General features: G+C 35.3%; 1 protein-coding gene across 6 annotated transcripts in view; it reads right to left on the reverse strand.

The window, feature by feature from the left end:
• The window catches only part of LOC129690631 (nonsense-mediated mRNA decay factor SMG5-like), a 124869-nt gene that overhangs the window by 96539 nt on the left and 13624 nt on the right, over positions 1-14706 (reverse strand). For 5 of the 6 annotated variants that reach the window (XM_055626371.1, XM_055626369.1, XM_055626374.1 and 2 more), the window contains exon 2: positions 8365-8445. The exons of the other annotated variant lie outside the window; for it this stretch is intronic. The gene's annotated coding sequence lies outside the window, so the exon portion shown is untranslated. The remainder of the gene's footprint in view (positions 1-8364; positions 8446-14706) is intronic. 6 annotated transcript variants of the gene reach the window in all.

The following is a 14706-nucleotide window of genomic DNA, read 5'->3' on the forward strand; positions in this document are numbered from 1 at the left end:
AGTATGTAATGTATATAGTACTGTATATAGTACAGTACTATATACATAGTAATGTATTCATTACTATAGTAAATAGCTATGGCATGATGTCCACTAACAGAATGAGAAAAATCTTTTACAAAGGGAAATATTTTCTACCTTCCAACAAGACTTTTTCAAACATTTGAACATGTTGACCAGTTCTAACTTATACATCAAATTCATTTATAGAAGTATCATTAATAAACCCACCAATCATTTTTACATCTCCCCAGTGTGATTGATAGTTTTGTCTTTATGTTGCACTTTTTAGACCAAAACTTGCAAATCTAGTATCTCTTTTGCGCCTGCACTGTTAATCATCACTGAAGTATGACTAGAAAACTCACCACTCAGAAATAAAATCAAAAGTAACAATATTTTCCTTAAAGAGCACTGGGGGGGAGGGGGTAATCCGCAGAAAACATACTAAGCCTGTGACAGTCTTACCCTTCAGAAATTAGTGCTCTGACATCCAGTTAAGGAACTCAAAATTGAAAAAATGACAAAAGTAAATATTGATAAAATACTATATAAACTAGGAATATTTCATTTTCCTTATTGCAAAAGGGAAAAGACAATTTAGTTTCCATTGGTGAAATGATGATGGAACTATGTATTAGATAAAGTGGCCTTTATTCATGTGCTTAGTTGTCCTGTGAATAATATATCCACAGAAACTCATTATATATATATATATATATATATATCTTCATATATATACATATATATATCATATAGATAGCATCATATATATGTATATATATGAGATGATGATAACTCCACTACTTGCTCTTAAAGGCTTTTCCTGGCCAATATATTTTGTTGACTAATTATCACATATAAGGAGAAGAAAAAGAACATTAGTCATATGAACACTGAGACGGGGGAACTAAGAAAAGCACTCCAAACCCTTAAAACCTGAGATAGTTATTAATAAATTGCTTAATATATTATGTTAATGCAAAATAATAATATAGCTAGCTGCTTTGTTTCAGGTTCCCTTTTTTTTCATTTCATGCTTTTTCACAGCATATTTTTTTATTATATTGTGCTTTTATCTGTATTTCACTGTCCTTAGAAACTGTTTTCCTGACTGCTTTAACAAGTATTGAAAGAATCAGATTAACTTTGTAACCTATGTTTCTTTTAATTGCCTTATAACTTATATTTGCAAGTTTTAGGCCCATGTTAATTAAAGCCTCTTAGTTCTTCTCCAGAGAACCGAGGAATGTAAAAGTTCCTGACATTAGCCATCTGTGAGGGCAGAGATAAGGAAGAGAACAAGCAGAGATCTCTACTAAATGGAGAAAAAAATCACCGGCTGGCGCCGGTGAGATGGGCTTTGTTTGGAAACTGGGCCAAATGGCCCCAATCCTTCTGACCTTTGATCCAAAGCCTGTAACCCCCACTCCTTAGAACAGACATGGGATGAGTTAATCACCCTCCCACATTTAACTGTGGATGGCAGGAAATTCCAAACTGACTTGACCTTGACGATCAGATATTTACGACAGGGCTGACTGGACCTAAGGGTGACCAGAACTGACCAATTATTTTAAAAGTTAAACATTTCTTCCAATCTTAAATTGCCAAGAAGGCAATGCCAGGAGATTCCCGCCTTGTGTCTTTTAAAAACCCAAGGTCTTTGTCTCCCGGGGCCACTCCTAGCTGACCAGCAGGGGTGACCCCATTGTACAATGGTCAAGAAGAGTCTCTTGCGTTTTTGCATCGATGGATGATTAGTTTCCTGAGTTCTCTTCATACCTTCTTATATTTAGGCTCTTGCTGGGCCTAACAGTATCACTGATAAATTTTTCTTACCAGAAAGAAAGAAAAATGGTAAATAATTTCAAAGATCCATTCCTAGCTTTCCTATGAACATTTAAAGTAAACAAAAATTCAATATTTTCAATTTAAGCTTCTTACAAATGAGACTAATAACAATGTGACTAAATTTCCAACTGTCTGGATTTATATCCATCATGTGGCTTGTTTTTCTAGACTACAAGGGAGGACTCATCTGCTAGGCCTTACTTGCCCCATCAGAGTACTTCAGCTGAAAGCTTTTTCAGAGAGCCTAAGTGGCCTCTGATCATGCACAAATGCAAACTGCAAATTTAGCATTAACATTCTACTTAGAACAAAGAGGTACCAGAAGGCACTATAAATCAATACAGATTTCCCTGGTTTCCATTAGAGGGGAGACATAGCCACCAGATTCAAATTCTTTAAAACAAATCTCCATCCCTTGCCATAGAACTAAAACGTATTTATTTATTTATTTATTTATCTATCTATCTATCTATCTATCTATCTATCTATCTATTTATTTATTTTATTGAGGCAGGATCTTACTCTGCAGTCTCAACTGTTCTAAAACTTAACTATGCAGACCAGGCTGGCCTTGAACTCCCAGAGATCCACCTACCTTTGCTTTCCAAGTACTAAAATTAAAGGCATTCACCACCACACCTGGCAGGTGAAAAAGTAACTGGTTTTTTTATAACTTCTCCTTTTTAATAGATAAATTTGTTTGTGATTATGAGTAATGAATACTTGTTTTGATAGGAGTGATTATTTTCTCAAAGATTTGTCACAATATCATAAGAAATTTAATGAAATAAGGTAACTGGGCATTGTTTATAAAATGTTGCTGGTTTTTCAAAGTGTGGTTTTGAAGTTAGGAGTCTGGAGAAAATTTAAAAGTTCAAGTGAATATGTAAACAGTGAAGAACTTACACTGCTTTACTTTTCTCCAAAAAAAACTACAAATCATGGCGCTTATAGTTTATTCCACATTAGAGTAGAAAGCAGCATTGCTTCCATCAAACCCGCCAAAACTACATTGTCATCTTCACTATGAGGAACTGCCTGTAATCATTTCCACACTCAGCAGAACTGGGAACTGAGTTTCAGTTAGTTTACTTTCTACACTTTTTTCCAGGTTATAAGGTTTTACATTGCAAACGCTATCTTAGAAAGTAACTGAGAACTATTCTCAATTTAAAATCATTTAACATAAATGGAATTTATTATGGTAAGTTAGCTGTTTTGAAGTTGTACAAATTGAATGTTTCTGCAGTGTTTGAGAGTTTATCCGTGTTTTCCTAGTTTGGAATTAATATACTTTAGATTCATTTCTGTTCCTAACTGAAACTCTTGTAGTCTATTTTTTTTAACTTATCTACTGTTTTAAATTATCTACTGTTTGCATTTTGAAAATAGTTAATGTGAATGTAATAGTCTACTTTAGAACTTGCTAGTGACTCTTGTAGAGAAAACTGGATTTAAATATGTTTATAGGTTCCAGTGCTTCTTGGCTTCAGGGAGACCTAAAGTTAAACTTTGACACAGAGGAAAAGCTGTTGACCAGTGCCCTCAGGCGACTATATGTTAAAGCTTGTGTGTTGGGGCTGGGGCTGGGGCTGGGGCTATGTATTCTGATGCTAATTACTGCCCTGAAAGATCTGGTTGCTGCCCAGATAAGCAGACACTCACAAACCTCAAAATGACCTTTGTAACCTTGCCTAAGAAATTATTTCTGATTGGCTTATTAAAAGGCCTATATCTGTAGTATGGTGGAAGGAGGTACGCGTGGCTAAGATTTGAGGGCTTTGGAGACAGAAGGATCACAGGAGAGAGAAACAGAAAGAGGAGGAAGGAAGGAGAGAGCCACCATGGCTTATCATAGAGAGAAGCATATGGTTGGCATGGATGGAGGAAGCGGCCCAGATGAGAGAATAAGCAAGTATTTGTGGAATTATGGATGAGGAGCAATTCAGATAGAAATCTACTCTGAAGTGATGATGGTTACTGTTACTAAGTTATGGCTCTCTGATAACAGAGAGTCATCAAATTTCGTCTGTGCTTCAGTCCTCATATCCACCTGGTACCTCAACCTCATGAGTCACATGTCTGAGTCACATGAACGTTATAGCAAACAACTGTAGTTTGTTCCTACTGTGGAAAACGGCCAAGAGCTGCACGTGAGAATCAGTTAGAATCATATAACAGCCTGAAAATAATTCTAGTCTTTAGCCAAGGTGCATAGCCACTTCCTGAGAAAGGATTGTCTTTCTCAGCAATCTTAGAATTACTTTGGCATTGTTTTTTTTTTCCCTATAACTAAATCAGTTACAGAAAATACAGGTACATCCTTATGGCAAAGCAATAAATGGCATTTCAAGACTAACCTACCAATCATGCTATATAGTATTGTGAGTAAAATACACAGGGTTACAAATGTATTTAGCCTCAAGAAGGTGACACAGATGCCTTATCTAACTGTTAATGTATTTGGAGTCAAGTCTTAAAAAGCAAATTTAGCTCCTTTCTTTTTTTTTTTTTTTTATAGGTTTAGGGAGTATTAAACTTCATTTTTCCAGATCTAAATATATCTGTATCTAAATATTAAAAATAGCATTAAAAAACAACAAAACAAAACAAAAACAAACTAATAAAAAAAAACAGCATTTGAGTTATTCAGCAATATTTATCATACTCGTCCTGTTTCTGAGACCCAGCTCAGTCCATAGTTTGGAAGAACTCTAAGACAATTTTTTTCACACAGAGAAAAAAAAAAAAAGAGGTTGGCCAATGGCTTCAGGGTTTCTATAAGAATCCAAGAGATAATGCCCATTCAAAGTTCTAAAAGGGTCCCTGACACACAATGGGTACTTATTTCAAGATACTCTTTAACATTTGCTCTTTAGTTTATTAGTCTCAACATTAAAACATACATGAGGAGGACCTCCCCTATCAGTGACTTGAGGAGGAACATGAGTGAAGAGGGGGGAGGGAGTGTGGGATCGGGAGGGGAGGAGGGAGGGGCTTATGGGGGGATACAAAATGAATAAAGTGTAAAAAATATGAAATAAAAAAAGAATTCCCTCAAAAAAAAAAAAAACCATGCTAGCCTTAACAATGGGTTTGAAATAACTTTATGACTTCATTGTTTTTTTAAATTATTTGTTTATCCGTGTTTTCTTGTGTGTGATGATGTTAATGTGGAACTCACAGGACCTATGGGCACCCACCCTCTCCTAATATGTGGGTCCAGGGGTAGAATTCAGTTTGCGAGCCTTGGCATCCAGAGCCTTTAGCCACTGAGCCATCTCTCCAGCTCTGTTTGTAATTTATAAAATGCACATTAATTCAAACCCTTGCTGGAAAATAATATGCATTTCTTTGTAATTGTTTCCAAAATAATGAACAGAAGTTGAAGTTACTAAAAATCATACAAAAAAATATAAAGGTTCATTTTTTACTACAACATATACTAGAAGGCTTAAATGTTTTTAACAGCTGGCCAATTACAAAGTTATCCTCTACATGTTAAGCTCACATACTCCTAATTTCAGAAGAAATCCATTCCTTCTCAAGTGCTATGACAACTGTCAGTTTAATAAGAAAATGGGTAAGTCATTTTTAATCATCATGTTTAACACATCAGTAGAGCTGTGACTCCCAATGTAGAAAATTCTACTGTTTCTTCTTCTCTTTCATTTGAATTCCCGCTAATCTATATTTATGTATCAAAAACAACAAAGGAAAACAAAAGTCTTTCATGTTGTATTCTGGAATTATAGTTACACAGATAGTCCTAATACTAGGACCCCAGATTCTGAATTATTCAACCACAGTTTATTAAATGCACAACATGCTCAAAATTATTTGTATTTATTACAGTCTTTACAGTGATAACAGTCTACTTCATAAGCTCTTAATTAACAATGCCAGGACGAGTTTTCCTAAGATAACAAATATGAGTCTAAGATACATGTAAAAGTGGGAAAGAGAAAGAGGTTACTTCAAAATTCACTTTATCAATTTTATTGCTAATTTCTAATTCATTGTCAAAATTGTACATATCATGGCAATAAAATTTAAAGAAAAAATAGAAGTTTCTTTTTTTCTTAAATTATATGCTGCATTTTACACCCATATTATTAGAATTTTTATAATAAAATATCTTCAAAATGAGGTATAGCAGTAATGACTAAATTTTTGTAGAGGAGGAGTGCACACTCCTCGTGTTTATAAGTGAATATTTATAAAGTAACCGGAGTCTTCTGTACACAGCAACTAAATCATAGACCTAAATCAGCTACATATTCTTGCAAGAATCATGAATCATATTTCATTCAAAAAATAAGTGCTTTAAACCTTCCCAAAATTGACTAAGTTTCCATTTTATATTTTTACATTTTAAAAGTTTTATGAAACATAGAGAGCAAAACTAGTCTGAAACTTCTCAAATGCTATCCTCACTCAAATTACTTTGGAGGGAAGAGCTATAGGCCTAATTCAAAGAGTGGAAAATTAAACTTTAGTGGGTTTTAGAAGCTTCTGGAGTATTACTACAAGAACTCGCCAAGGAAGGGCTTCTGCTATGTTCAGTGAGCATCCTTCCACCACCACTGAAAAAGCATCCTTTAAGGTGGAGGTTGCATGTACTGCTCAGAACACATTTCTGAACGAATGCCCGTGTGTATATATTCCTTCTGCTTCTAATGGCATGCATGAATAATGAATAAGAAGCTTATGAAATATGCACTCAGATAGCCTTTCTCTCTTTTTAGACCATACTGCTCCCATAAAAAGGGAGCCAGTGCTGCTAAAATAACAGCCTCAGGTTTAATATGATTTAGCATAAAGTACAGTTTCCTCCATACAAATTTAGCCTACTCTGCCAAAAAAAATTACTCTGAAGAAAAAAACCCAGGATCACACATTGAAATGAGATTTTCATACCTTCTTGTTGTACTACAAATTGGGAAGAGCAAATATTTTAAATAGAAAGTAGACTGAGAAATATTGTTTTAATCTCTTATAAAGAATAGTCATATTTTAGCACTTAGAAGACAAAGAGGAGAAATTCTATGCTAAAGTTCCCTCTCCCTCCCTCTCTTTTTTGTTTCTCTTCTCTCACTCCCTCCCTGTCCTTTAAAATTATGCATTACACAGGAAAAGAACAAAGAAAAATAATAAGGGTGGCTTGGAGAAATCATATTTTGGGAAAGGTAAAACAAACGTTCTTTACTTAAAATCTTTACTTAAACACTTTAAAGTTAAATGATGGTGAAAGATGTTATACAAGTAAAGATCCCTTATACTTCATTCAACAATATTCACAAGATCAAAGAGTAATTTTATAATATCCTCTACAACATCAAATATTATGGGGAAAGCATCATCATAAGAGGTGGGCTAATATGCATAAAACATTTAAACTAAGTTAACACTATTAATGTAGCTTTCTGGTATTTAAAATAAATAGATAGTGTAGTCTTGTTTTCATATTTTTCCTTTAGGCAGAACTTAACCTGTTTGACGTGCAGTTTTAATGCTGTTATTGGTATGTCCATATACACAAGTCTGGACTATGGCTTGTAATTGAATAATAAAAGAGAAAGCTAGTCTCCACACAATAAAATGGTTACATTTGTGTTCTGCTCACAGTTTCATTACTATAACTAATCTCTTCTTTGTTTTACTTAAGCCCTCATTTTTACCCTAAAACCGGAAATATTTGTGGTGGTGATGACAAATGACCATTGGTTACTAAGGGTTAAAGTGCCATATTGCACACAGACAAATGGATTTCACAGTTTAAATCCATACCTAGGGTGAAGGGTCAGTCAGTACTACTTGCACAAAGAACACTGTCATAAAACAACAGAGATTTGTTTAAGCTAACAAATAAATGTCCAAATAGAACTCTGATGTCAATTAATGTATTCTTCCATGTTTTAAATAATACCTGCCTAGCATTTCCTTGAACAAATAGGAGAAGAAAGCTACAGAGACAAAAGGGCCAATCAAAAGTAGCTTATTTTTACATTCCAGATATTAAAACACACAATGACTCTGTAAAACTGACATATTAAATAAGAAATAACAATAAGATGTTTTCCTATTGAATCTAATGCTTTGATATCCTTTACATGACACTGTATAAATATAACCTATTCAAACAGATTTTATGGTTGTTTATGCCAGAGCCAAGAAATATTTTCAGCTTCACAGATAAGTTACTTTATAGAGCTAAGTACATCAGAAAAACAAGTCTGAATTCCAATATCTAGCAACATTTTTGTTGTTTTTAGTGTCTCTCTTTTTGTAAGTACATAAGTGTCTGTCATGATGTAGATACATTTTAGTCCATTTGTACTTAATATTTAGTATAATTCAATTAAATATACATTTATTATTATTCATAAAATATCATAACAAGAGTTAAATAAAATTTTAAATTATAAGTTTCTGAGATTGGGTTATCAGCCCATACTTTTCCACTATTGATCTTCTCTAGGACTACAGGTTTGAAAATAAAATATTTACCATTCAATGTTGCCTTGCCTCAGTCTGAATCACATTCATCTTGTAGTCTTCTAAAACATATTCATCTTTGGCAGAAATGAACTGAAAGAGAAGAATATTAGTTTGCTATTTTTAAATCATACCGTGAAAATTAGGGGTTTTGCTTTTTACTCTTCTTGTTGTGAAATTATAGGGTGACACTCTCCTCAAAAGCAAACCTTACCCTCTATTTTCCTGGTATGTTTACATACAGATAAAATTGGTCAAATTACATTATATTCTGGGCTTAGCTTTTAGAGAAAGCATGAAAGGACAATGAAAATGATAATACAGTTGCAGTATCTTAGAAAATTCCTTAAATTGTCCATTAAGTTTACCACAGTCCATTTATCTTCTGAAATTAAAAAAAAGATCATTTTTCCTTAAATACAAGGTAATACTGGTAGTTTATAACTAGAGCCCTAATTTTAAATTGAATGTCTGAAGGCTTGAACACATGGTTCCACAAGGTGTGAAAACCGAGAATATAACACATCTACCATTTCCTACCAGCCCAAGCAGGAAAGCAGCCACTACCAAAAGTCTCTGGCTCTCTCTGTTTTTTGGTTTCCAATTCCACCTCTCTCTCAACCTTCCAATCTGAAAACTGTTTCATATCTTTTCCTCCCTCTCCTTTTTCTCCCTTTCCATCTTTCTCTTTCCTGCTTTCTTTCTCTTGGCAAAATTCTGCTGCTTTACCAAAAAACCCATTAGCCTCCTCGAACTACAAAAGCCTGGGGAATCAGGCCAGGTCTCACTCAGAGTCGGCTGGGGATCCGGAAAACTCCCCAAATGAACTTAAATTTTGGTGCTCAAAGTTACAAATTGAATTTTATTTATACTGGAGTCATCATTTTCCACAAGCAATTTCAACCCTTGGAGCTTCCTTTTCCATATCAGATGTAGGCTGTAACATACATCTCAAGCAACACTTAAGTGTTAGGTGAGTGAACATTTGCTTAGCCTGGCATAGCGTTTATCAATAAAAAACAGCATGAATATTAGGATTCAGAATGATAATTCTTTAAGCTGAGGGGGTTTGTATGTACTGTACATCCTTGAACTATATCTAAGAAGGTTTAAACAGAGCGCTACACCTTCTCAGTCCCTGTGGTATAGCTACTTGATTTTATATTAAAATTGATACCCTCATAAGTTTACCAAGTCCAGATAAAGTCTACCCAGCCTAGCCCCCTCTATATTACCATTTTCCTTGTCTTATACTGCCTTTATCAACCTATTTCGCCATTCAGAAACTTTACAAAGTAAAATAAATGGAATACACACTCACTATCCTTAATGAACAATACTATTATTTAACTACCCACATGTTTCATATAACAGGAAACAGATATTCTAAAATGCTTTGTTTAGGCTTATTTTAAGAGAACAAAGAAACACACATTTTGTTTTGAGATTTTGTTTATTTCCCATATTTTACAGAGATGGAAAGGTTTGTGGTATTACTTTAGACACAAATTTTCGAATTTTCTTCTGGTAGCATCCATGTTGACGGTATAATCCATTGAACTTTATTTAGGGAGTGCAGGTCATTGTAAATCAATTTCAGTGAACTCGTATTTCCAAGAGAGTTCAAGCAGCCACATCTTCTCAGCCTCTGTTGTGACAATTAATTTGATATGAAAGTTGAAATCCTCCTATATAAACCAATACCAGATGAAACAAAGTATTTACCATCAAATTAGAAGACAGGGTAAAAGGAGACCTCCAAGATTGAGAAGGCAGGACAGAAGAGAACGAATACCATGTGGATCTATTGCATTTCCCAACTGCTGTAAACTTTTAGAAGTACGTAATATCTTTAAAATTATCTAATTAGTTAATTTGACCCTGATGTTAAAGAAAATGCTCCATTTTAAATATCTAATTTTTAAGACTTTAAATAAAGTTTTGGACCTCAACTGAGAAGAGCCTTGTTTCCAAGGAGACATTTGGTGATTTGGAGGTTATTTTTGACTTGTCACTATTTAGCTGGGGAAGTGGTTGCTAATGAGCAGAAGTTGGAAATTTTCCTAAACATCCTCCAAGGTGGAGAATGGTCTCACAAACTGGTATTATTCAGCTCAGTGGGTTTATAGAGCTGAGATTCAGAACTCAGGAATGAAGCCATGGAGTTTCAAAAAACATGTTTTGTTGTTGGATTTCCCAGTCCCAATCTGTTCTCTGCCTGTTGGTGGCACAGTACTCTCCACTCAGAAGCAGGGCGGTTGCTCTCATATTCATCTTTTATCTTACAGCAGTTGCTCACAGCTCCTATTTACAGAGTGTGCTGTGGTCGCTCGGTTTCAAGTGGGAATTTAATGTGCTTTGGAAATGTAGCAAGAAACATGTGAGCTCTCAGTAAAGAGAATTTGTGGGAAAGAAAAGTTGAACAGCAGGCATCTTGCCTTTCCACCAACTCCAAATGCCTTTAGTAAATCCAAAATTGGAAGTGTGACTAAAACCACTCTGTATTTTAAGTGGATGTATTTGGGGAGAGTTGGTGCAGTGCCTTCAGCACACGAAATCTTCACTGCTACATGGGCACTTATTTGGAAGAAACTGTATCAGTGTGAGGAGTTAGCTAAAATTTTTAAAAAAATAAAAAATAGTTCACAGAACATGTGCGTGATTACAAGTCAGCTGACACAGGCCAAAGACTCTGTCACAAAGTGACTTCTCTTATCTTTTCAGATATGTTGAACTCTCCATTAATTCATTTGCATTAATTAGATTATTTAGAGGGAGAATTAAGCTTGTCACCTTTAAACTAATCTGCCTCTTTTAAAGCCAGTCAAATTCCATCAAAACTACAAAACAGATTTCCACCCACTTAAAACCTTTGGTCATGGTAAAATCTATGAGATAATTCTACAGATCAACCTCCCTTCTTCGAGCTGATCACTGGCAATGCACGGAGTGTGCTGTCCAGTACAGTAGCATGTACCATGTGCTCACTGAGAACTTGACATATGGTTCAACTCAACTGAAACGTGTTTTGAAGTATTAGCTCCCAAAACATTCATTGATTTTTATATTGATTCCGTTTGAAATGAAGTTTTGAGTTAAATTAAAATACATACTACAATTAATTTTAATTTTTTTTTACTATGGAGTACCTCTCTCTCTTTCTAGGCATGATACAAGACTGAATGCAATCCAGTTTGGGAAGCAGTGGAAGATGCCATTAATTGGCAAACATTTTTTTTTAATGAGAGCCATTGTACAAATAATTGATTTATTTAAATTTTCAATTTTTTTTTATTGTCGACAGGTATGTGATTGACAGAGGCCAGAAAACATCATCATTACCACTGCGCAAAATGAGTAATTGTCTATTGAATTAGCATAAGTAATCATACTACATTTTTATTAGTATTAATAATAATAATAGTGAGACTATTTGGATATATACCATAAGTTATTCATTTGGGTTTTGCTATTATCTTTAATTTATGTGTGTGTAAATGGACCTGCACATGTGTGGGCATGCATGTGGAGTCCAGAGGAAAACTCAGATGTCATCCAGAGAAATGGTGTCTATCACCCCTAAAACAGCGTCTCTTATTGGCCCAGAGCTCACCCATTAGTGGAGTGTTCCCTGTGAGCCCAGGGAAATATATTTGTATCTGAAACATATAGAATAACTAGTGTGAATATTAAGATATTAGATAACAACTGTCAATCCCAGTTGGATTACTTAATATAAGATATAACACTAACATATGTAACTATAAAGTTTGGAAAGATGGTTACATACTTATCTTTCTGGTACAGATAATTAAAGAAACAGATGTTACCACAACTTGCCACCCAGCAGCATAGCGCTGATAGAAATCATTTATTAAAGCTAAAATCACATTTTTTTTTCAAAATGTCTAAAGAAGGTCTACTGTAGGTCATTCAGTAGAGTGCTTGCCTGGCATGCAATAGGCTCTGAGTTCAATTACCCAAACTACATGAACCAGGTATGACTGTGAACACCTATAACCCTAGCAACTGATAGATGGAGACAGGAGAACCAGAAGTTCAAGGTCATTTTCAGCTACCTATCAAGTTCCCAGCAAGCATGGATTACCTGAGACACTCTCTGAAAACGTATGTCTAACACAATTGTCTTCCTAACCTAACAAAAATGCCTCCTTCCTTTCTATTGTGCAAACAAAAATGTCAGTTCTGATTTTATTCTAAACTTAGAATCAATGAGGAAAAATAACTATAAATTTTTTTAAATTAAAATAAGCTATTTCAAGTGGCTCATGCCCAAATGCGTCTCAGAATTAGGTATATATTCAGCAATTTGTTGGTGCTCTCTGGGTAATTGGCTATGTGGTTAAAAACGTTAGGATTTCTATGAAGCCCTCTCTGTCCTCCTTCCTGCAACATTTACATTTCCACATGGTAAATGTAGTTGGGTTTATATCAAAATAATTTTTAAATAGATTTAAGAAATTATTTTAAAGAACTAAGTGCATTTTAAATCTAATAAATATTTATTTTATTTGTAAATATTTATTTTAGGACTTCTCATACTGAAAATTCACCAGATTGCTCTTCATTATCAATGCAAAATATTGAAACAAAATAAAAAAAAAAACCTAAGTAAAAAAACAGAAACAGAAGAGAAGAGCTGAATGGCTTCTAGAACAGAGAGAATTAAAGCGGCAAGCAGGGCTAAGCAGCACACGTGGTTCCAGTGGTTGGGTTGGGATGGGCAAATTTGTTTTTGTTTTCTACGTGCAGGAAAAAAAAAGCAAATTGGACCAGTGTGCAACACAGAACAGCTTTTGCCAGTACACCTTGGACTCCTCACTGGAACAGAACAATATGAATAAACACAGGCAGTGAAATACAACAAAGGCTATACGCTTTGACAACCCCTTACCTTGTCTACATGGAGAACATGAACTGGGTGACGAAAAAGAAGTTTCCCAGGTACTAATGCAAACAAGAGGCAGCAGGCTGCCCTGTATATTGTCATCGCCTGCCTGGCTAACAGGAGATATCCCTGATTATTCTTTTTCTCTTGTCAAACTAGAAAACTATCATAGAGTAGACTTAAGGAAAGTTACCCTTCAGAAAGTAACTATGACCTTATTCACACCATCAAGACAATCAGTCTGATGGTCACCATTTCTTTTCCACTTATTGGAAACCAAAGGCTATGAAACATGGGTGCTTTCGGTTGACCTTGAAGTCACCAAGATGCTGAATGTCAGTTAGGTTGCTTTACCACATGTTAAGCTATCACGCTGAAAAGAGACTGAAAGTGGCTGAATGAACCTAAAATCCTGAGCTTTACATATACGAGGAAAGTGCTTTACCACTGAGCAAAAACTCTAGCATGATAGATCTTAAGCAAGTATACTAGGTTATCTCTATGCATGGTCCTTGGTTGGAGTATCAGTCTCAGGAAAGACCCCTGTGCTAAGATTTTTTGTTTCTGTTGCTCTCCGTGTGGAGTTCCTGTCCTCTCCAGATCTTACTGTTTCCCACTTCTTTCATAAGATTCTCTGCACTCTGCCCAAAGGTTGCCCATAAGTCTCAGCATCTGCATTGATAGTCTGCAGGGCAGAGCCTTTCAGAGGTCCTCTGTGTCTTTGTTCCCTCTTTTCTCCTTCTTCTTATGTCCATCCTCTTTGCCTTTCTGTATAGGAATTGAGCATTTTTAGCAAGAGTCCTCCCTCTGGATTAGTTTCTAAGACCCCTGCACAGATGTAGCCCATGGCAGTTCAGTATCCAAGTGTGTTCCATTCTAATATGAACAGGGACTGTCTCTGACATGACTTGATTGGCCTGCTCTTTAATTACCTCCCCCTGAAGGGGAAGCAGCATTACCAGACCACAGAAGAAGACAATGCAGCCACTCCTGATGAGACCTAATTGACTAGGATCAGAAGGAAGGAAAAGAAGACCTCCCCTATCAGTGGACGTGGGGAGGGGCATGCATGCAGAGGGTGCAGGAAGAAAGGGATTGGGACAGGAGGAGGGAGGGAACCACAGGGGGGATACAAAGTGAATAAAGTGTAATTAATAAAGAATTTAAAAAAAAGAAAGTATCCTATATATGCAGTCACATAAGCCTGTAATCCTACATACTTAAAAGAGTGAAACAGGAAGACCAGGACTCAAGCCCAGCAACATAATCAGATTTATATCTTTTAAACAAACAAACAAACAAACAAAAAAGATTACCATCTCAGATTGAAGTGTATACACCTACACTTTTAATGCATAATGGCATTGATTCTTTTTTAATGATTGGTGTTTTCTTTGCATGTATGCTTGTGTGAGGGTGTTAAATCCTCTGCAATTGGAGTTAGT

This window comes from Psammomys obesus, unplaced genomic scaffold, assembly GCF_907164565.1.
Source record: "Psammomys obesus unplaced genomic scaffold, mPsaObe1.curated_primary_1811, whole genome shotgun sequence".
Taxonomy (NCBI): Eukaryota; Metazoa; Chordata; class Mammalia; order Rodentia; family Muridae; genus Psammomys; species Psammomys obesus.